The sequence below is a fragment of the Aedes aegypti genome, chromosome 2 (genome assembly GCF_002204515.2).
Source record: "Aedes aegypti strain LVP_AGWG chromosome 2, AaegL5.0 Primary Assembly, whole genome shotgun sequence".
In the NCBI taxonomy this organism is placed as follows: Eukaryota; Metazoa; Arthropoda; class Insecta; order Diptera; family Culicidae; genus Aedes; species Aedes aegypti.
This window is the reverse complement of record NC_035108.1, coordinates 284,261,852-284,287,340: the sequence shown is the minus strand read 5'-3', so window position 1 is coordinate 284,287,340 and position 25,489 is coordinate 284,261,852.

Below are 25,489 nucleotides of genomic sequence, written 5' to 3'. Positions count from 1 at the left end.
AGGTTTGGAGCTTGTTTAGAGGGGTTTTATCATGTATTGCTATCCCCCTGATTTAATCAGAGCTGTAGCAGTAAACGTTAAACAAACTTTCATTGCGGATCATGATTGCTACAGAGTGCGATAAGTGAAATACTCTCAATTTTCCCAGAATTCAACTGCTCTGATTACATAGTTCAAATGTGTTGTAGAATAAGTGCGTAAGTCTTATAATAGATTTTCCTTTCGACCCTGTCTCCTGTGAGTTAAAATGATAGCCACGTTTGACATATTTTCATGAAATTAGAGTTCTCGAAAATTTATTCAAACAGACTCAAATCAGAACAGTATACAAACTTGCTTTATCAATCCTACGAAATTCTACACGTTGCGCTCTTAACCAACTTGATTTTTCATTTCCAAAACGTCTAATTTCAGGATTTACAAAACGGCGTAAGTAAGATTTTCAATATTCGCAACCTAACCATTACTTTCACCGCTCCGTTGAATGGAGAGACAAAGTGACTTAACCACGAATCAAAACAAAACACTACTTGAGTCGATTTTATACTGGTACAAAAACGTCGTAAATAACTATGTGAAACGGCTTATCATTTTGTCACACAATTTTTGTGGAAAACGATGGGAACTACCTAGTATTTTGACGCGAACTGATTGTGTGCAAAATTTAAGGTGAAAAAATGTTAAAAAGGGGATTCATTTTAAAACAGTTTAAGACGACAGGTTGTGTTACTTCTCAATTAATTTTCTCAAAACTGCATGAAAGTTACTTACGTCGATTTGAAAATGTAATTGTGAGTTGATGTTTTATAAAATATACTGCTTTCAAACATTAAAAAATAGTCGCTGAGCATACCCCCTTAAGGTGAAGATGAATTAAATACATATCTCAAATCTTCAAACGCACAAATCCATAGAACCAGACAGTCGTTCAAACTGAAAACTTGATCGATCGGTTTGTCGCTGGCGATTATTAATTGATCAAACTATTTTCCGCTTGAACGGCCGGCTGTTTGGTTTTTCAAGATTTGACATATAGCGTCGAATCATCTTCACCTTAATTTGCAATATTTAGTAAGAAATCCGGTTTACAAAATTTCAGTTTGAGTTCTCTTCTGAATATTCAGTAGAATATTTTCCCCGATGCTTCTGTACAAATTGCCAATCCACGATGTTATATCCTATCAAATTCACTCAATTGTCAACATATTTTGACAGATGTGCATGATACCAAATCTCCCGTGACTAATTCCTGCTTGGGGCATATTACACAGAAAAACAAAACATCCCAACCTTGGAAAAAGGTATTCATCATACGTTTTTCGAACCCGTCTTCCAATCCAAATTAATCCTTTGGCCGACGGTTTCTCACGAGCTTCTTGTTGATTTGCCGTCGGCTCTTCCAGTCAGTAGTTGCCAGTTGTGCACCATCTTCTCAAACTCAGCACCACCATCACCTTTAAGACCACCAGACTCCCCCGGCATGGGTCGAGAATTTCAAAGCACAACAAAACCTCGTCTCTAAATAGAGAAATCTATCATCTTTTAAACACTTTTTCTCGCTGCTTACTTTCGTCCTCTGCCACCGCCGCCACCTCCATGTGGCCTACGGAGATGTTCCAAGTCATTTTCGGGTGCCGTTGTAGGTTCGAGAAAACGGCAAAAAGTTTAATTTGAGAAATGATTGAGCCATCATTGCGTTCCTCTCGGGACGGTCGGTGTGCCTGATTGCTCCCGGTTTAGTCGAGGTTCCTTCGCTCGCTCGGGCGATAATTTATCTGAAAGTTTTCAGCTTTATTGGAAGTTTATTCATTTTTTCACACCATGCAAAATCGCGATACGGTAGCTGGTCGTTGAGACGTCGTCTTCGATGGTCGCTTCAAGAAATAGTTGGGAGAGTCTGATCGGATTAGGGTTACCATGTTTGTACACTGTCCTTAACAGAATTGTTTCTCAAAATTAAATATTCGTGTGTCTAAAAAGCCAAAAGAACCCGAGTTTTCAAACCAAGATTAATTAAGATACTAATTTTGGCAGTTTCAAGATGAACTCGCCGTGGGCGAAATTAAATAAGCATAAAAACGAGTAAAGGATGGTAACCCTAAATGGAATGCTAAACAGAAAGAAGTTCTTAATGACTGTCTGGGTAATCGTCATGCAACACACATTAACTCTGAAATCTAGTGGTTTTTTAATGCAAAAAAAAATCAAGCTACTTTTAAAACATTGAAAACAATCAATACACAAACACTAGCAAAGTCAACGTACGAAAAAGAGACCGCGGAAAACAACAGAGTTATAGAAAAACAAACGCTAATAAGATAAACAGTAAGTGAAAATAAAATCAAAGACGACAAATTTAGCCAGTGCTCATTTAATTTATAGGTAAACAAAAGAAAAAAAATGCACACTGCGAACGTGTGGATGTAAATTATTATGATTAATTGGTTAGTAACTAAAATGGCTAAGCGGTGAATTTGGCACCGCCACTCATAGTTTGAGGCGCGTGGAAGTGAGCCAAGTGAGAAACTAGTAGAACTTGTACATATATTAAACGTTTTAGTTTCTTTATCGCGCCAACCTCTGTATCAAATTTTCCTTCGTTTTGTTGGCTGCCTTGTTAGATGGTGAAAAAAAGCGAATAAAAACGACGAAACGGAAGACATTAGGCTTTTTCTCGTTTTGTTTATCGATGATAAATTCTTCTTGCCTAATTTTATATCTTCCCCGATATTCGGAAGTTGAGATTACACGTGAAAGAGATTTGTTTTTATTTTTTCGGTTGTATGTTAGTTGCGCGCGTGTGAACGAGATATTGTTGTGTGTAGCAAATAAGCGAGCGAGAGAAGAGAAAAACGCGAACATTGGATCCACTTTTTCGACGAATGTTCAGTTATAATCATTCCAATTATTTACCAATTATAGTGATCTGTACTGATTAGGGCACCCGCGCACAGTAAAAACTAGAACGCAGCTAAAGTAAATTATTTAATTTATCGTGAAAACAGAATCCTCAGTTAGATGTGATTATCGAAACATGTTTTCCGCTTGTCAAAACAAAGAAAGCCCTCACGTGAGTGCACCAACAAAAGAATTAAAACGCACTTAATAGTGAAACCACAGATACAACGGTACAGATAAAAAAGAACGAAAGCCAAGGACAAAACGATGTAATTTGTAAAAAGTTATCATAGTAATTATGCAACAAAACAAAACAACCAAGTATAGTGAATGCGAATGAAGTTAATTAAATGAAGAGCACATGCCATGCCGTGGGTGAGAAAGAATGAATGCAATGATGAAACAACAACAGGTGATTCTATATCTATTAGTACTTCTATTATGCAGCTATGATTTACGCGCACACACACATACACATTCCCAACAGAATAAAAAAAAAACAGAAGCTTAACGAAAAGACTTGACATCACAAAGCACATAACTGAGAGTCACTCATACACTCACGAACACGCCTGAGGGCGTGAAGGCAGATGATCAATATCAACAGACACGCCAGCAAACAAACAAAAGTTTATGATTTCAAGTGATGTATAATTATGATTATGAATATTATATTTGAGTATAAGGTAACGTTTAGTAAAACAAAAAACGATGAGATGATAACGGAGAGCAAGAGAAACAGAGAGAGAGAGAAAAAAAGTAAAGTGCAGAACATTATCTATAAATATGTATCATATTGATGAATAAAATCGATAAAAAAGAAAATTTATTTAATAATATGAAAAAGTGAAATGCTCGGTGTTGTGTTTCTTTGGTTCAGATATCACAATTATAACTGAAATGTTTTCGTTCATGCCTGACGGAATTCCGATTTTTTTTCTCTTGATGTTCGGTTCGATTTCAACGATGAATTATTTTTATAGTCTGTTTGAAGTTATTGGATAGCAAATGAAGGAATGGTAAGCAGCGCGAAACAGTAAGTACAAATTTTCATCAATGACTAAATGATAAAGTTCTAATAGCTGAAACTCTATCGGGACTCATGTCAACAGATCCCGGGTAGAGGTGAATAACAAAACAATGGTAAAATAAGAGCAAATTTTGCAATCATATCTGGTTTAACCATTATTATGTTATTAATATATGACATAAATATCTTATCAATAGCAAAACATACAATCATAGCAAAATTTGTCATTGGTATGTTATCCTTGAGAGTCATGCAATAACTAATCAATAACAAAATATACTATCATGGTAAAATTTGTTATTTGTGCAAACATACTAAAAAATATTAAATATCTACATAATAACAAACATCGCCATCACAGTAAAATATGTCATTATTTTGATATTTGAAATCTTTATTTATATAATTCATGAGAACAAACCAACATCAAATTTTGCAATAATAGCTCATTTTACAATTCGTATGATATTCATTGAAGATTTAAAAAGCAAATGTTTTTTGCAGGAAAGCAAAAAGTTTATTTTTCAAACATGCTAAATTTAGATATTAAAGTCAAAGAACTTAAATTACCATTATCTCGATCTATTCGTGAATAGCTTATTTAGTTATTATGTTGTTATCAATATCTAAATAATAACATATTTTGTTATTTGCGGTTGCCTATATTTTTGCTATTATTTTGTTATTACAATGGCAAAATATGATATTATTTAGTTTTTATGCCATATAAACTTAGTTATTATTTTTGTTATTTTATCTCTTATTTCAAACAAACAAAGAACAAATTTTGCTATTCAAACATTCTATTTTAATAGTAAATTTTGTTATTCTTTTACTATTCTCCTCTACCCGGGATGAGTTGTTCATGTTTTTTTTTACGAAAATATTGTTGCGTGAGAAGACAATAGGTTCAAATAGAAAAGTTGGAATCACAGGTATATCTTGATTAAGTGAACCTTCGATTTTGTGTATTCTCATAAAATAGGGATCTTCGGGACCGACACACCTTGCATGTAATTTCTACACATCTTGAAAAATTGAATTTGTGCTGATTTCTGCTTATTGCTTCGCGATACGCAAATATGCCTCAGTATTGCGAAACATTTTTTTGTGTCATATACAGTGGTCTCCCAATAAGGTCCTAAATCCCTGTTCCAATTTTTGGTACCAAACGCTTAAGTTTAGCCAGAAACACAACACATGTTGTGTTGGCTTAAATTAAAAAAAACACTGGTTTTTGAGATTTTGTCACATGTTTTGGTATACACACAAATTTTGGGTGTATTTTGTTTTCCGTGTTCCTCCCGAAAAGTCAGATAGGAACAACCCCAGTGTTAGCACCACAATTTATGAATCGGCAAAAATCATTCAAATGAATCATTCTGATCACAGCTTATGAATTGGATATTATTTTTCAATTGAATGTTAAACAGTCCATATATTTATAGGCAGTGTTGCCTCGGACAGCATAAGGAATATCCAGCGGAAGACCAGAACTAGTTCCGAGAACTCGAGGGATTAATCTAAATTGAAAGATTTACAAAAAAAGCTGCATGCTGCATATAATCACACACAAATAGACGTAACAAATTTCTCCAAAATCCATCGCCATCATCTGGTGAGCATGTTGCACGAAATACTGTGTCGTGCAATAAGACCTGCAAATAGCGGTAGTGTGAAACGTCAAATGCGAAGAAAAACGATACGCGCGCCTCTGGTTGTGAGATTTGTAACATAGTGAATTTGAAATGATCGTTAAATGAATGGTCGATGGAAATTTCGTCAGTGTTACGTCTGTTTGTTTGTGATATAATTAATGTATAATGATGAGACATGATAATTTGGATTTACATTAACAGTTAAAAAGTGAAAAGTCATATTTTCGAAAGTCAAGTCTTCTAATATTTTTTGTTAACCCTCCAGTCGGCGCGCAGTTGACCACCGACAAAAGCCCCGCCACAGTAAAAAAAAACGTCACACTCTTTATAATGGAAAAAAGACGGGAATAAACGGGAATTTGAGATGGTCACCGAGAAAATCGTATTGAACAAACATTTTAAGCTCTAAATTTACAAACCACCAAAATATAGACGGGGTTAGTAGTCTTTTAGCTACTGCTGCTGCTTCATAAGCAGAAGGTCATGGATTCAATCCAAAATCCTAGGTGGTACCTTCCTCGTACCTTGTAAGGAGTGTATCGAAAAGAAGTCTCAAACATTAAAAACAGTCTCAAAAATATTGGGTTGAACCCACAAACAATTTTTTGATAAGAAATATTTTACAATGTATTTAAAAGTTAAGATGCGGTGTTTTTGTTTCAATAAAGTTACATTTTGTATGATAATTTTTCAAATTACTAACAGATAACGATGAAAATCTTGCACGCCTCTAAAAAAAATTGAAAATGTAAAAAAATGTGTTAAATTTTAAGAAAAGGTTTATGCTAATATATTCTGTGCCACAACTCTCATGACATAGTGAAAAAAATATATTGAAAAATACATTTACAAGCATTTTGGAGCAAATACAAAAATCGATGTAGGTAAGTCGATTTTTATGGAGCTCGTTTTTTTGTTTTTTTTTTCTTTCCACACGTTAATGGTAATATCGAAAGATTGGAACGCATAAAAAATTGTTTTTGATTGGAAAAGTTTCTTAGTATGTTTATGAAGTAACGTAAGCAAAAAATAGTACTCTATATAATTACGTATATGACAGAGCTTCAAAAGTTGACTATACAAAAGTGACTTTTTAAACCCACCTTATTCCAATAATTGAGCTTTCTTATAACAATATCTATTTTTTTGAAATCCGTTTTACGTGCTGTATGAAGTAAACATATTTTCTGATAGAATAAGCTTTTCATCCTTTTTTGTTTGATATAAATTTTGTTTGTACGAGATTTTATTTTCTATGCTTTATAAACCTTGTTATATTTATATGAAGACTACACATTATTCAATATTTTTGAGCTGCTCCTATACTTGATGACATCATGAATATTTGCGTGAAAAAAGCTTTTAAAAAGATAAACTATGCTCTGAGATATATCGTTTTGAATGTTTGAGACTACTTTTCGATACACTTCTTATTTGTATCTATTACTTTCTTTCATCTTTCACTCTTAAACTATGAGCCTCTGTACGTGCCATAAAGTCTTTTGTTTTCATGACTTTTACTGTGCGCCGTGTGTTGGTGCTGTCTCGCTCTCTCTTACAGGTATTTTGAAAACAGGGCGCACAGTAAAAGTCAAACGTTTTATAGCATGCATAGGCTCATTCGTTCATAGCAATTGCAATAATCAGAGACGGACAAGAAACCATTTACCTACGGTTCCATTCTTCTGTCATTATAGAACACTTTTCATTACGCCTGGTACATAGGCAGTCTGATAACTAAAAAGCAAGCCCTCTGCCATAAAATTACCTTATCCCCTATACTTTTCCACATGCACTGAGGTTTACTGTGGGCCAGTTTTAAATGCAACTTCAATTTCTTCTCCTTCCCCTCATTAGTCTCCATTCCGATGTGGCAGACGCCATTACTGTTGCCTAGAAGTAGAAGTCCCAAGCAGTCTTCTGGTTAGTTCCTTTTGGAAGTACAGCTGATCTGGCGATACTGGTGTAGCAATCACGAGCGGCCAATTAAGCTCAAGCAAAATTTACAAACTACCTGTGGCTGTAGAATGTCGTTATGTTTGATTATATTGTAATTAGGCAGGATTTCATTTCTATTACACTTCCCATATGCTTCTTAAAAATGTTTTACTTTTCTCAATGGTAAGCAATATTTCAAAATATTTTTTAATCTTCACTCTCACTGTCAAGGGTAACATATTTTTAACTTTTTTTCTCAGTTAAGCACTCAAAAATATTGTATTGGAACATTTACACCACAATAATTTTTTTTCAAAAAAAAAACCTTTATTTTTATCATTTCAACTTCTAATCCTTCCATTTTTTTCCTTCATAAAAATGAAGGACTGGCATCATTTGTATCAATTCTAAGGCTATTAATTAACTAATGACATATTAGATGATGTCATTAATTAACTAATTGCCTAAGAATTGATGAATAATATTAAAAGATGGTCCAGTCCTTCTTTGTTATGAAGAAAAAAATCGATGGAAAATTGAAGTTGAAATGAAATACTTTTAAGTAGGGCAAAAAACGATACTTCGTTGATTTACTTTGGCATCTGGAGTTTTTATGAGCCAGTGAGATGCACTTGTGGGAAGTTTATTGTGGCAAAATGTGGGTAACTTTTAGAAAACCTCCCTACCACAATGAAAAAAGTGTCAAAAATGGGATGCGTATCCCTAAAAGCACAATTAAAAACCGCCAAAAATCTGGAAACTATACCGGAAAAACCGAAAAAACGGGAATATTAAAACGGAAATTTGGTGGCCACCCTGGCATATGATGGCAAATACTAAAATTCAATTTCGATAGGACATTCGTTCTAATTCTCATCTAGATACCTGCGAGGAAAAAAATCCTAAGTAAGCTCACTACCACCACCTGTTGGTTCACTGGCCAAATACAGTGATTTTAGCAGTGGACGTACATGCCCTCGCGCCAAAGATTTTGATCGCGATTTTTTTTTCGTAGTGTAACATCTGTTTGTCTGTGGCACCGCGTTGAAGCTATGTGCGAAAAGCAACGTTCATCACCTGTGTTGTTCCAAATACAAATACAAATACGCTCTCCTTAAGTCGATATTTCTATAACTCGATATCTCCACTAGTCGATGTCACGTGAGAGGTAAATTTCTCTCCATAACTCAATGTATATTTTAAAATCATTCTTATTTGAGGAAACTTGGTCTAATTCAGGTTTGGAGGTGAGTAAATACTTGCAAGTTGTAATAAAAGTTGAAAAACATGAAAATAATGTTAGTAAAAATAAGGTGATTTTTCTACCATTTCGGAAAAATCTTCAAATAATGTATATATTGAAACAATATTGCTTTCTTACAGAAGTGATCATATATGTATTGGAAATATAGAAATTTGTTTCTTCGATTTTGTGATTTTTTGTGTCGGTATATTCTATAACTCGATAATTCTTTAAGTCGATGGTCCCTTGAATATTGAGTTATGGAGAGCAGTGTTGCATTTGAACGCGTTCAGTTTGCGTTCCAGTTCAAATTTTTGAACGAGGGATCAAGTAGGCTTGAACATTGATCAGTTCAAAATTTTGAACCCAAGGGAGCCGAAAAATGAACGCGAAAGGAAAATTGTTTTTGTGGCAGATTTAAAACATGTTTAAAAGTAGAAGACTTGCAAAAGATGTCATGGAACACTCAAGGTTCCATACATTATGCGTGACATGAATTCAATGTTGTTTAAGGTAGTGTTTTAGGGTTTTGTGCTTCACTGTGCATTTTAAAGTGAACGGGCCGTTCGTGAGCAGCGACATAATTTTGCTCGCAAGTTCACTGTTTGCTGCGTTCTCGTTCAAAACTAGAACGCGTTCAGTTCACTTTTGGCTCGCGTTCAGTTTGAAATGCATCACTGATGGAGAGTCGACTGTAATCACTTTTTAGTAGATTCCAGGGGCCCCTAAAGGAGTGGCCGATTCGGAACATGACACCATATACCGGGGCACTTGTCAGCAGTCTAGCAGCCACTGGTTCCGACAATTCTTCCGGGAGCTTTACCTTCAAAAATCTTGAAGTTTGACACCCATATTGATATGGTTCCAGACATGCTAATAATTTGCCACTTCCCTCAAGGCACCTGGAACCTACTATACAGTAATCCGTGCATCTAGTATTCTCACTCTTCTTAGCAAATGACTAAGAAGGCACACAAACCAATCACTACTATGATGAGCGGTCACATTTTGATTCTTAAAATGTTCAAATCATGGCCCACTTGTATTAACCCGTATAGGCCTGAGTGAAAGAAAAATAACTAAAATTCTCGCCGCTCAGCGAATACTTAACGGATTTCAATTATGTTTTGGCAGTATACTCGTACACATATCTTGTTTATAAAATTGGTCAAAGAATCTCAAGAATGTTCCTGTGGCTGGAGTTATTGCGGTGTCTCTGGGTCAGGTCGTGTTACAAGGGTTTTATGCTTCTGTGCCCCTGGAGGTAGGCAAATTTCAAGTCACAGATAATTTCTAGAATCGGCTATAATGTGGCCACTATATCAAGAAGTTTTAAGAAAAACGCATCAGCGTAAACCTTCTGATAATCGATTTAATTTATTAATTATGTCAACTCCATTTGATTGATCCTACAAATGACCACTTTCGGGTCCACGGGATGTCTAAAATTTATGATAAAGTGCACAACTTGTATCTTAACACCTGTGTCAAGCTTATGGGAATGCATTTTAGTGAACTGTTATTTTCTATCTATACTTTTAGAGATTTGAAACGGTTTAATACCTAACAAATGTAGAGCCTATTCTTCAGGACATTAAGCCCGAGTGGCCGCATCTGGTTCACTCTAAATGGTGCAAAACTGCAATATCAGATCTTAATGATTTATGCAAAATAAAATAAATGTAATTGGAAATAAATAAAGATTATTTAGAATGTCCCAAAATATCGCCTTTTTCTACCCGACTTGACCCAGTGATCCACCGCAATAACTCCGGCTACAGGAGTATTCTAGAGTTTCTCCGGCCATTTCTAGAAACTAGATATGTGGGCCAGTATACTGACAAGAAAATATTTAAATCCGTTAAGTATTCGTTGAGTGCTTTCACTCAGGACTATCCGGGTTAAATTAGCATGAACAACAACTTACACTGCGGAACACGTTTTTGTCTCAAGCACCAAAATACCACTATTTACTCAATTAGGGGTTGCTGAATCCATTGCCGTTTTTTAAAATATCATAGCACGTCTAGTTTCTGAGATATTGACTGTTGAAAATGCTAAATTTAACGATCTCAGCCAACTTGCATGCAAGTTTTTCAACTTGTATGGCAATTTATTTGCTTAATTTTTCACAAAATTCAAACTTCATGTGTTAAACAATACTTTTCAACAAAGTTCATAATTCTACCGCTGGTAAAATTTTACTCTTTGGTGGTTCTGAAAAGTATTGTCTTATGCTACACTCTTAAAAATAATGAAAATTACTGTGGACGTAATTCTGGTTATGACTGAATGATACATGATGTAAGTGATGGAACGACACAAAAACGTGTCCTTGAAGATGTGTTGAACAAAAAATGTAATTTTACATGTTAGAGGACACGAAAACAATAAGACTGTTATCGATATTTCCCGAATCAGACACTAATGTAATTTCAATCCGACACAAATTTACGTCATTTGGCTCGCTTCTTTTATGTGCATCCAAAAAGACGTAAATCACAACATTTTTTGGTACTGTGTATATAAGAGAAACGAAGAATTTTATATGGAGACTACAAGAATGATAAAAAATTGATTTAAGCTGAATTCAATGGTAAAATTTACAATCAAATTATATCTAAATGAAAATTTTAAGTCCTATTTTGCATGATTGGTGAATTAAATCACAGAAAAGTTTGATAAATTATACTTTAAATTCGGCGTAAACATTAATAAAACCTGTGTTTTATACAACTTTGGCGACCTGTAGCTAAAAATTGTGACGTGCTGGAACATTTCTGAGAACGGCATCAAATTCAGCGACCCAAAATCTACTTGAGACACATAATATAATCCTTGAGACACGCAAAAATGTTATTTTTGTTACGCTGTGTTATAACTTATTGTAATTAAATGTGTAATTTTAAAACTGTATATTTATTCATTTTAATATTAAAATAATGAAAAATCAATCAAGTGTACGGATTTCGGCCCCTCACGGTACCGGTACTGGATTCGAGTCGTTCAAGAATGTTCTCCAAACAGCGCGACACGTGTTCTAGAACATTCACGACGCGCACGCTGTGCTGAGCACTATGATGACGATGATGATGACGGCTCTCACGGGTGACACTCACAGTAGTGAATGGAACTCACACTCTCAGCGGCGTCGTGGGTGGGGTGAAACTAGACAGGAACCCGAGCTGTGGTAAGTTCTGCGTTTTGGCTGGTTTTGCGGTTGTTGCTGTTCGTATTGCTGATTCGGGTAGTACTCCGTTTTTTTTTTTGAACCATATCAAAAGTTCCCGACAAACATTTTGTGAGTTTCAAACTAGTTGAGTACAAACAGTGCATAGGCATATCATAACCTTATGGTCAGACAAAAGCTTCGGCTGAGGGAATTTGAATCGATTATAAAACAACACACCGAAATTAGAGAATTATTGTCGCTTACAGAAGCTTGAAAATAGTGCTAACCGACAGTGCATTAGAGCGCTTCGAAACAACAAACGGAATAACTGAAAGGCGTCAAATTTTATTGTTAGATCCATCTGTCTTGGTGGGTCGGAAAACGATACACCTGATCTTTAGAGTAGCGCCAGAATTGAGAAATGATTTATGGGCTGAATTAGAACAGAAACCAAATTTAAACAGGTTCCCCTACCTAATTTTGTGTAATTTCTCTTAAGCGTATACTCCTCAGCGAATAGGGATATCTGAAAAATCGAGAAGAGACGAGAATTTCTTATAACCGGAAAATCTCATCTTTCTAAGTGGTCAGGCTCCTGAGATATCTGCAAAACAAAAGTTTCATGCTCACCGCCTGGTGGCAAAATCTTTGATTTTTCGGTTCAAATAATGATAGCCCTTGAGCTTCTGAACAACTTTGCCCAAGACGCCATATTTCTGAGTTGCCAGGCTCCCGAGATATCTTCTTCTTCTTGGTATTACTCATCACCGGAACAAAGCCTGCTTTTCAGCTTAGTGTTCAATGAGCACTTCCACAGTTATTAACTGAGAGCTTTATTTGCCCAAGTTACCATTTTCGCATTCGTATATCGTATGGCAAGTACAATGATACTCTATGCCCAGGGATATCAAGGAAATTACCATTTCGAAAAGATCCTGGACCGACCGGGAATCAAACCCAGAAACCTTCAGCATAGCTTTGCTTTATAGCCGCGGACTCTAATCAGTCGGCTAAGGAAGGCCCCTAAGATATCTGCAAAACAAAATGTTCATGCTCACTAGCACCGCTTGCTGGCGAAACTTTGAATCAACTAGCTCAAACAATGATAGCCCTTGATCTCCTAAACAACTTTGCCGAAGAAGAAAAATCGTTTTTTTACCATTAGCGCACCGCTCTTTTTGAATTCTTAGATCACCATCAGAAAGCTGAGAAAAATTTCGTAAGATAGGCTACAAAAACTAGGTAAGCAATTTTATTTACCCTATGAAATGAACGATTTTATAAATCATGTAGTACGATTTTGACGTATATGGCGAGTGCAATCAATGCAAACATCATTATTTGTACAACAAAGAAACAAGTTTTCAATCGTTAGTGTTTTATTCGAGTCGAGTGAAGAATAAGAGTATTATTTTGAGTAATAAAATCTGTCGGCCATCTTGGATTTTGACGCCATTTTGATTTTAAGTAGTAGAATGAATTTTTCACCTTGATAGCACTTAAAATGTCGAGCGGTGTGAATCAACGATTTTTCTAACAAAATTCAAGATGGCGTTAATTTTCTTTGAACTTTAAATGAAAGCTATATCCTTTCTATATACGATGCCACTAAGTTTGCTATGTGTTCCAAGCGAAATATGGGACATATCACGTGAAGCAATACCCTATATTTATCAAAAAAGGGCTTTTTCGCAAACTGTTTAGCTAGCTGGCGTACGAGGGGTCCACCAATTTGAGAAAACCAAAAGGACCACCCTTAAGTTTTATCGGAAACTAGCGATTAGTGACATAAACTTGGAATTCTAACGATGGGTGCCGATGGCGGCCTGGTTTCAGTGAGAATTGCTCATTGATTTCGGCTCCCTAAAATTTGTCGCTAAACGTCTTTCCAACCGAAAAAAAATCTCTGAAGCGAATAGAAATCCTAGCTTCGAAATGATTTAGTTTCACTATTTTGTATCTCAATTTGCTGTTTTTTTTTAAACCGATCACTCCCACGTCCAGGGTGGATTCAATTATAAATTTTAATTATTTGGCGCACTGGAATCTTCAATGGCCTCGTCCGGATCAACATAATGAATGCTCATGATTGGATACAGGCTATAGTTAATTGAATGCTTTCAAAAAATAAACGTACGACATTATATCAAATGTGCTGATGAAAATGACACTGTTGGTGTTGGCTAAGCGTGGTGAGTAAGGTGTTGGATTGTTATTTCGCAGACGATTGGTTCAACCTCGCGTAACGATATATTTTCATAATAGGTATCATTTTAAGGAAGATGTAAATCTTTGGAAATGACGGATTTCCAGTATGAACAAAGAACTTCTAAAAGGAAGAAAAAGTAATCTCCAACGTCGTAGTCAAGAAAAACATTTCCAAAACTTAATTTGAAACTCCAACGTGTTTCTGACTGGCATGTCAAGCATCAATCGCGGTAACTATTGCAACGGAATCATTACAGACAAGCACGCAAGCTCTCCTGTTACAGTTCCCAACCCTGTACCCTATTTTCCGCTCCCGACACCGGCTGGATACAAAAAGAAGGAAGTATAAAATATAATTTAATTAAACCACCTTCATCCTGCCCACCAGAGTGTTCCGTCCTTCGCACTTTGCCAAACTAGCATTTCATCCCAGCCAACCGTATTTAACAATTTCCCAAAGCAGCGCTGATTCCTGCCACCATTCTCTCTGCTGGCCGGCCGTCACCAGGAGCGCACACCCAAGTGACAACCGGTAATTTTATAAATCGGTCCAACCCCAAGCCCAGAGACGTCGCTCCCTCCCTCAGACAGAGCAACAGTTGTAGGATGTCGAATAACTGCACCACTACCTTGTGGTAGGAACATGGGTTTAGCCAGAGAGGGGCAGGGAAATCTGCACTCCCCCCTTCCTAGTTGGTTGAAAAACAAAATAAAAATTTATAGGTTTGGTTCGAAGTTTTTTTTTTCAAATTTTTTGATACTGCAGAATTCATACACATATTAATAGAACATGTTAGAATATAACGAATTATGGTGTAAGTGTACGCTCCATGGAAACAAATATGTTTCTTGAAGCTTCTTTAGTGTTATAAGGTTTTGACGTTTTGAAGTTTACATGTACCGTGCTGCATCGAATTGCCGGACGCTTCGAAAACCGAACACTAGTCCTTTTCACGGTGTTCAAACTCCGACTTTTTTCGCCTAGAATGTATAATTAAGTTGTCTTCTACATTCTCTATGCGTAAAAGTTGTTTAAAAACAAATTTTTAGGTGATTTATGGCCGGTGTCCGGGATTCGAAGCATCCGAACACTTCGAATCAAAACGGTACACGACGAAACACGTGTACAAATTGAAATTGAAACTGCGAAAAGAAACCACATGCTCCGGTGGGGATCGAACCCACGACTCCCTATTCGCTAGTTTCTTTAGGCTAATTTCGGGCCTACACCATTTAAATGTTAATACTCTTTTAAGGTGAAACATCTCGGAATCCAAAGATGTCCGGCACAATGGCCGACTTCTCCCCCTACTCACGTTTTCAAAGGCACAAAACTGGATAAACAGTTGGCAAACGTTACTGATCTTCTTATTTTAAGCTTTCTGCTAGTGCACAAAGCCAAAATAAAAAGTGCACTGCTGTGAGATACTTTCTTCGCGAGATTTGTGCCTTTGAAGTTTTAGTGCAATCTTAGAAGTTGATTCCAAACTGTTTCACCTTAAGGTGAAGATGAATCTAAGCCAAACTTCAAATTTTCAAGAGCACGAATTTGGAGAACCAAACATCTGTTTAAGCTGAAAACTTAATCGATTGGTCATCTTCACCTTAAATCTTTCCCTATAAATTCCGTTTCCTTGTCGAAAAATTTACTTTTTCGCACCACTTTGCGCACTGTAATATGAGAAAAAGGGCTTACATCATTCATAGGACTACGTCTCATGCAAGAGTTAAGTATAATAAGTTTACCTAACACAAAATGTGAAAGGTGTCAATGAGTATCATTTTTATTAAACTAACCAATGTCGTTGAGGTCGACAGCCCCCTGGCTACGCCCTTAAGTAGGTTCCCCCGCCAAACTTGCTACAACACATGCAACTGTCGACGACGACGACGACTTCGGCTGGATAACTTTCTGAGTGAACTAACATTAGGTATTGGTTGGTCAAACACAAACATCAATTGTAGAAAAGTGAAAATGGAAGCGCACAAGAAGTTTGGTTCTCACAACACCTCACCGCATTCTTGTCGCTCGGGATGTGCCTCCTCTGACTAAGGCTACAGATGGTGATCCTATAGTAGCAGAGCGACGGCGGCGGTTACAAGCCTAGTTAAAATGTGTTCCGGCTTGCTCGAAACCGCAAAAGTTTCCGTTCGAGGATTCAGAGAAATAACTGGCATCAACTTGCTCTGCGAAGTTTTAATTGCACCTCACTTTATGAATTTGATTTTTACGGGCTGACGAAGCATAAAAATTATTCACCAAAAGTGTCAAGTTACCGAATTCATGGTGGAAAGTTTGTTGACGTGATTATCTGTAGATATGATTGCTAAAAATATTAAAAAATTATCTAAAAATGAAGGTGGATTGAACCCATGCACGAGTTTACTAATTCGACAGTTGAGCAGCGTAATAACCGAGCAAAGTCCATCGATAAGAAAGCAAATCGGAAACTACTTGCTTGATGTTTTTGAAATACAATTTACAACGTCTTCAGCTAAAGGCCACACAGACTGGACGATCACTAACATTAGGCAACGGGCAACACGAAACAACCAGTAGTCCAGTGATGGACTTTCCGTTTGACGGAAAGTTTCCACCGACTGGAGCGGGAATCAAACCCACAACTCTGTCAAAGGATTCAAACTCTATTGAAATTAACTCCAGTACACCCAACCCCCCTCAGAAGATCGGATGTGCAACTTTGTCCATGCTTACCTCTGCCATTTTAGAAGCGATTTAAAAAAAAAGATTCATTTATGGAACCGAACACTATTCAAGATTGATGTTCATTTTATGGTTTTTAAAATAGATGCGTCAGTTATTAAACTAGTTCATCGAGAAAAGTATTTTTAACACAAATTCACTGCCCATAAAAGCATCCCGAGCAAAGTCCAACATCAAAAAGAATGCAAGTTGAAAACATATTCTGTTATCAGCATCAAGTTGATATCATAAATTGATATCAATTTGTCACTGAAATATTCGATATCATATTTTGTTTTTGTTCTGCTATCATTTTAAATTTTTGGTAATGTTTTCATTTTATCTAATTATAAATTTATTCGTGCTACATGTATAGATACTGTGAGAATATAATAATGAAGCATTTATTTTGTCGCAGACTCGTTTCAATATCAATCGAAAATATGTACATCTCAACTAGTTTTCAATTTATCCTCCATGATAGCAGAAACAGTTTTCAATTTGCTGTAACTGATAGCAAAAATAGTTTTCTATTTGATTTCATGGGAACATTTTTCTGCTCTCAGTTTTGATATTTTAACCGTTAAAACGACCAAAATGACAGCAAACTGAGTTATTAAAATTCGCGACATCACAACAACAAAATTAGTTTTCAATATGATCTCAAGCTTTACTCGGGATAACTGTCCCATATGGATTTCCTCCAAAAAATTTTTTTTGGCGGGCTACGCATATTTGTATGTATATTTTCATATGCACACATAAAATTGATCAGTTTGTTCGAAAACATTGCAAAAAAATTTCAAACTAGTGCTGTCCCATTTTGAAAAATAAAGGCATAACAGTCTCTATATAGATCAGCATACAAAAAGTATAATTATTCTTTAGTAAAAATTATCTGCGATACAGATTTATCGCGAGCACATTTTGATAGAAACTTAGCATCATTTATACATTCAATTTATTCCATTTTGTAATGTAGAATATCCAATATATTTAACATAAGAACAGTAGTGTCTTACTGAATATTTTAAAATGACCCAAAACTGCGCCCTTTACTGAACACAAAGCAGAACCGCTTCTGGCGGCAATGTCGATGTGATCAGCTAGTCTTGGTTTGAATACGTTAAATCTTTACGAAAGCTAATTTACCGTATTTCATTTGCAATATTGATGATTAATTCGTTTTCAATCAAATAATTGAAATTGCATAAACAATGGAGCTGAAATAGCTGTTGCGAGAGAAGCACATATCTTCATGGTGAAGGTGGCAAGAATGCATATAAGTCCGGACGAGGATCTACTTGGGTTGAACATTTTCTTGCTTTCACAGGCCATAGTATATCTTCGTACCACTCGTTATAAAAATGTGAAAACAGTTGATTGGCAAAGAAAACTCTCAGATTGAAAAACTATCACAACAAGAAACTCACAGCACTAAATAACCTGGACGCATTTAAATGAGCAGGATCGGATGGCATTGCACCCGTGTTCTCCAAGAATCGTTCAGAAGAGCTTACCGTTCCCCTAAAACGCCTTTTCGACATGTTTCTAAATAATGGAAAATTCCCAAAAGCTTGAAAATACTCATATTTGGTGCCTGTTTTTTAATCAGGCACAAAATCTGACATACGGAACTATCGCGAAATTGCCAATATCTCTTGAAAACATGTAACAGCTCCAATTGAAGTATTTTTAGGCTATCATGTAATGCAGATTGAATGTTGTAAGGGATCATAGATAATAGACTCAAAACTCACTTTTGTAGAACATTGGAATTTCATTATTAAACAAGCAAGCAGTAAGCTTGGCTCCATTAAGAGGTTCAGCAACAATTCGCATAACCCTTATACTATTGAAATATTGCATATTACGTATGTAAGACCAATTCTGAGATAATGCCACCTAGTATGGAACCCGAACCATATCATACACGAAGAACCCATAGAATGAGTACAGAACAATTTCTTTTATTTCCGGAGATTGAATTGTACTGAAGAATATGAAGAAGAACTAACAAATGAGTTAGGTTTTTTTAAGCTATAAAAAGTCTATGTATTCCAAATCATGCTTTGTTGTAGTATTTATTTAATCAAAATTCAATTGTGAACAGCAGTTTGTAGATAGAATCTTGCTCATCCTAGTTTCCTCATTATTCAGGCAAAATATCCTAAAGGCAAATTATTGTAAAGATTTTTAGCATACGGAAACCCATGGGCATCGGCTGCCAGATCACTGTATAGCAGGTTCCCAGTTCCCCGGGGGATGTGATCATGTTCCGAATTGGCCACTTATCTAGGAGCCCCTGGAATCTACTATAGAGTGATTACTACATTTGTGATTTTGAAAATACTCCACATCTTCCAAGGCATATAAACCCTACTGTTCATTAAATCAGTTTTTTTTTGCTCAAATTTGAAGCAATGTTCATGAAAATCTATCATTGCATTGCACTTGCAATCTGAAATGCAATGATAGATTTTCATGAAGATTTTTTAAAATTGAAAGAAAAAACTGGGTTTTCGTTTTGGATGATTGCTGATGATTGAATGATGTATTCTTGAGCATTAAAGGTCATTAGGATATAGCTTCGGATAGTATACACAATACATGATAGGAAATAGAAACATGACTGATCATATTTTCCGGAACCAGTTCTACGTAAATGATTATATTTCTGAAGATTTCCAAAAAGTTTAAATGCGTTTGCCAGTATTCAACTTCCTATTAGTTCTAGTCTCTAGGAAAATTGTAAACACTCATACAACTTCACCCCGCACAAATTACAAGCGACAGAAAAAGGCCATTTGGACATGACCTCGGAGAATCCGGAACATCTTTGGTGTCAGGTGGCCAATATGCAGGGCCAAGAAAGTTCCTGAAACAACACCAAATTTGCCGCCGACTACTTCCAGATGCATTGAATTTCATCCATTCTTCATAAAGTTATAAGCATTTGGAATTGGCCAAAATTTTGCTCATCGTTCTGAGCTGGCGGTGAGCCTGATATGGCTTTATTTCTGTTGCCTTGCAATAAAATAAAGGCAAAAGAGAACTTTCTTCATTTTTATGCTCTTATTATTATATTTCCGTGAGAAACTAGTCAAAATACATCAGAGCGCTAAGTATTGAACACGATGGTGTTCTGCTGGGTATTTATTTTGGCATTGTCGAATTGGTGTTTTTTTGACGGCAAGATATTTAACTTCATCTATAGATTTCTTGTTCGATAGCAATTCCATATGGGACAGTTATGCTTTTATGGGCAGTTCAACACTAAACCAAATATGAAGCGATGACATGGTTTTTTCGACATCAATTTGCTTGTTCAAGTGTAGTGAACATGTTTGAGCAGAAATATAAATTTTTGATAACACTCAAAATTTCCTTTACTTAAAATATTACAAAAAAACATTTGGATCCGTTTGCCTGTAACTCAAAATTCAAAGTGATGACATATGTTTTTTTCGACTTAAAATTGATCGAGAAAGTCGAATGGAAATTTTTGAGTTAAAAAAAAATTACAATTACAATTAAAATTAATTTTACCCAGAAAACACACATAAAACTTATTTCTTGCAGACCCAAGAAACATTAGTAGCAGTTTCTTCAGCTGAAATAATCCTTAGAGTGAGTTGTTAAACTCCTCCTTAAAGGGACCTTCCTTAGCCGAGTGGTTAGAGTCCGCGGCTACAAAGCAAAGTCATGCTGAAGGTGTCTGGGTTCAATTCCCGGTCGGTCCAGGATCTTTTCGTAATGGAAATTTCCTTGAATTCCCTGGGCATAGAGTATCTTCGTACTTGCCACACGATATACGAATGCGAAAATGGCAACTTTGGCAAAGAAAGCTCTCAGTTAATAACTGTGGAAGTGCTCATAAGAACACTAAGCTGAGATGCCGGCTCTGTCCCAGTGGGGACGTTAATGCCAAGAAGAAGAAGAAGAAGAAGAAGAGTTGTTAAACTCTTGTTCAACTAAAATGTTTGTTGGGGGTGTCTACTACCTGAAAAAACCTGGAAAATCTGGAATCATCAGGGAGTTTTATTCAAACTGGAATTCTCAGAGAATTTCGGCTACACTCAAGGAAATTATTTTGCAGCAGTAAAATGGTATAATATGTCGTTTTCGTGTTTGGCTGCGCTGCTATCAAAACGCTAATTGGCATGTTTAGTCCTTTTAACGATTGTTATTAATACAGCATAAAACATGTTTAGAAAAGGAAGCAGAACTTAAGATTGCCATGTTGGTAAGGGCAAGTACAGTTCCAGTTGAGTGTTGTTCATAAGCTTATGGGACACAGTTGAAAACAGTCCATGTGTTTTTTCCAAATTTTGTATTGCTTTTATACAATAATGATGAACTTTGTAGGAAGAGAACAAAAAATACAAAATGCACAAAAATAGTATATTTTTAAAGAGTTGGCCATTATTTTGCATCAAGTCTCTATTATTTTAATTATTTAATCATTTAATCTGCTTGCAGGGAATCCTGGTACAAAATTGTAGACTCGAGAGAAACCTTCAGAGACTATTACGCGAATATTCCACAAGTTCATAATAATATTTTTCTCAGATCCCAAGGAATGCTTCTGCGATTCTAGTAATTTCTCCAGTGATTTCTTCTGGAATACTTCCAGGAATACTATCAGCAATTTTTCAATGGATGCTTTTAAGAATTTGGTCTAGAAAATCTTAGAGCACCCCAACGCTTCCACAAAGGTTCATTTCAAAGTAAAAAAAACTGCAGTAATTTTCACATAGCGATTATCCCAGGATTTTCTACAGTTGTTTTTGCACTGATTCTTTAACCGATTTCTTCAGTTGTTACTTATAGAAGATTTACTTCATTTACTTACAGAGTTTTTAATAAATATCGTTTCGTCATTTTTCCAAGAATCCCTGCTACTCGTTTTTCTTTTTCTTTTTAAAAATTTATCCTTGATTACTCTCATGAACCGCTCCAAAAATCCTTCAGACATTGTTCGATTAAATCTATTATAAGCTTTTCCAAGAGTTCATCGATAAATTTGACCTTTGATTCCACATTAAGTTCCTCCAGAACTTTCTCACGGCATTTCCCAAGCATTTCATCAAAATATTAATCTAAGAATATTTCCAAATCTCCATGTATTTTTCAAAACTTTATTCATGGTTCCACATCAGTTAATATTACAGCAAAATTACAGGTGGTGCTCCGATCATTCATAAAAAGTTTTTTCATGGATGCTGTCCGAATTTCATCGAAGCTTTTTTTTTTTAAACCCTTTTGTAGTAGTTTCATCTGAGATTACTTCAGGATTTTCGAACATTTGCAGAAATAGAAATTTTTATTACACTCAAAATTTCTCTTACTTTATTTATATTACGAGAAATATTGATTTACATACAAACAAAAAAAAATCATAAAACAAGTTTTCTGTTCTTTTTTTTTTGTAAAAAAAAATTAATGTAAATAAAGGTTTATTTTTTTACTCAAAAAATTTCATTCGACCATTACAATCAATTTTCTTTCGAAAAAACTATGTCATCGCATTTGATTTTGAATTACAGGCAAACTGGTCCAAAGAATATGAGTTTTTGTAGTATATTGAGTAGAAGAAAGTTTTAGCGTAATTAAAAAAAAATACATGTCATAGACGGATTTCACGACAACTCGACACGAGATTGGCAGCACCCCTTCAGAATTCAATGAAACTTTCTGTATGTCAAAAGTATGTGAAACTAAGATAATTTGCATACTTTGTTTTTTTTCAAAATCGATCTAGACTAACATTTGGAAAGGGTCAAAGTTTTTTTTTTACTTTTTTTTTATAAACCCGTACTCGGAAACGGAAGACCTACTAAAAAGTGGTGTATGGGGGACTGTCGTGAAATTTCCTAAAGTTTAAAAGAAAATATTGAAAAAATAAAAACAATATTTTCTACACTGAAAAATAATGATTCAAAACTTTAAAGTCGATTTAGAAAAAGGCCATTTCAAATTTTGATCATCCTTAAGCAAAAAGTATCGTTATTTAATTTACTAAAAGTCGTCCATACATTGCAAATTGGGCATATTTAAGGGAAAACATTTTTTGTAACAACGAATTTTTCAAGTCCAAAACTGATTTTTTTTCTTCAAAGATTTTGTTCTGAACCGTCAAATATGATCGTGTTTTCAAGTGATAAATGAGTTTGAATCAGAAAATAGATTGTATTTTTTATTAAGAATAGTTGAAAAACGGAATTATACAGTGATTATGCCTCTGCCTATGAAAAAATCATCTCCGTCTAACAATCCGACGGATTTTTATGGTTTGAAAAATATCACAACAGTATTGCAAACATTGAAAAGTGACAACCTTATCCATACCTCATTAAATTCTCCTCTAGAAAAAGTTTTGTGAAAAAAAAGTTGCTAAACGTACCTGCGTTACACGCCAGTTGAATAAGAAATAATGAATATGTTTGTATTGTTATCTACCTAAAATGTCCGTTACTCAACAACCACCGCGTGAGTGTATAAAAAGAAAGGTATTTAACTTACTTACAATTGTCGTTCTACCTATGTAGATAATTATTTAAACTTGATGTCAATAAAACTTTTTTCATTTTATCTAAGTCATTTGTGAAAAGAAGTTAAAGATGTATCAACAAGATTTATCGCGCATTAAAATTTCAAGATGTTGCGCCGGTATAAACAATCCTAAGTGCAGGCGTAGCTAGTGCTAGTAATGATATTTCATATTCGGGTGTAACACCAAATATCTTAGTACTACTACCAATAAATAAGACTGCTTCAATCCTGAACATGGCATACAAACATAATTAATTCAATCGCATCACCTACCCTTGCACCTATTAACAGTTGAACATAAGACCAAAACTCAGCGTCAGACTACAGACTGGTCAACAGCAACTTCAAAATGAAAACATGTGAGAGGCAAAACAGAATTAGATCAAAGTTCATGTTTTGAATGCAAATCGGAGCAAAGCTTGCCGGCCCTCAGTTTTCATTCGTATATTAGCTGAAAACGTTCCTCTCGCTATACCTACCAGTATCATAGAAGCTGCAGAAGAAGTAGACTAAAACCATGCAAGCAGAACCGAGTGGTTCTAACCCAAACCAGGTATGTGTAGAGGCGAACGACGAATGCTTGCAACATGACGTGTCCACTATTGGCGAGCTTGTGATACTCCGGTGGAGCAGGCAGGGATTCGCCCCCGCAAAATGGACGTCGGACGACGGTGGCGTCTGATCCAAGCCGAGCTCACGTTTTAGCACCGTCTCTCATTTGCAGTCGTGTTCCAACTTTTTTTCCTCCTTGTTTCCGCACTTTATCCAGCCGTATACACTGCACAGTGATACCGCCCTTAGTAAGTGTGTCTGGTCTAAACTTAAGCGTTTGATATTAAAATTGGAACAGGGCTTTAGGACCCTATTTCTTATGATTATTTTCATAACATGTTCTGTAAGACTATTTATAACCACTTGGTGGAACAAATGGACCCGTTGTGCAGTCCAGCCATGCAAACGTGTGCAGCTCTTCTGGATGTTGCGGATGAGCGAAATTCAGTCTGGAGGAAACGGATCCCCGGTTTTGAGATGGATTCGTTTGCATTGGCAGGGCTTGCGCTAGCTAAGCTTTAGGGGGGAATGAGGGAATCACTTCGCTGCACTGGTTGGTCATCAACGAAGCAGGAAAAATGGCTCTCGTCAAACTGACTGGATGGCCGGCTCGCTGGCACTTGGCCTTTTTGCTTGCGTCGTTCTTTGGCGTAAATTTGAACGCACAAAAAATAGAAAAACTCTTGGAGCCACGGCGCTGTTGAGCAGTAGTCGACACGAGAACTTTCCTATCAAGAGTTTGCATTCTTCGTGACGTGCTTCATTAGATTTTTTGAACTGACATACAGCTGTGATAGGATATTATTGATTGCGGACTCTAGGCCGAAGACCTACGCCAGTGGCAAAGTAACATGGAGGTGTTTGGACGCATGGGTGCAAGTGGATCATTTCATATGGATTCAAATACACTTCAGCCTCTTTTCTCGACCGGTTCGTGAAAAGAAAAGGTCGCAAAAATCCTTGAGGTCAAAATGCACATCTAAGATATTCGGTAAAATTGAAGCATGATTTGAACAATCTCAACTAATTCAAAAGAATTTTACCCTGTAGATGGCCACACTATCCGATTGTTATCAACAGAGGATTACATAGAAATACCAATTCAGTCAGTCATGCTTAACCCCTCTACCGGCAGCTTCATTTTTTACCGCTAAAAAATATTCAAATCGCGATAACTTTTTGTTTCTCAATATTTTTGCACCGTTTTTTTCACAAGACCTCAAAAAACTTTTCTAGTTTGAGAATCCGTGTCGGTATTAATCAATGGTAGAATCTAGTCCTAAAATACCCACACACTTTTTTCTAGTATAATTAATAGATCCATGCGATGTTCTCTTCAAGTCGAGCACTCGACACTGAAGAAGTCTGTAAGTCGCAGACGAAATAGGCCTATTTGTCAAGATAAGCAACACATATTAGAGTTTAAAGGTATTTGCTCGCCTTACTAGTGATTTTAGTATTTTATTTTTTTGCAAAAAGTGAAGTGTTAATGTTCAGTTTGTAGTTAACGTACTCTAATAATCCCTCCCCT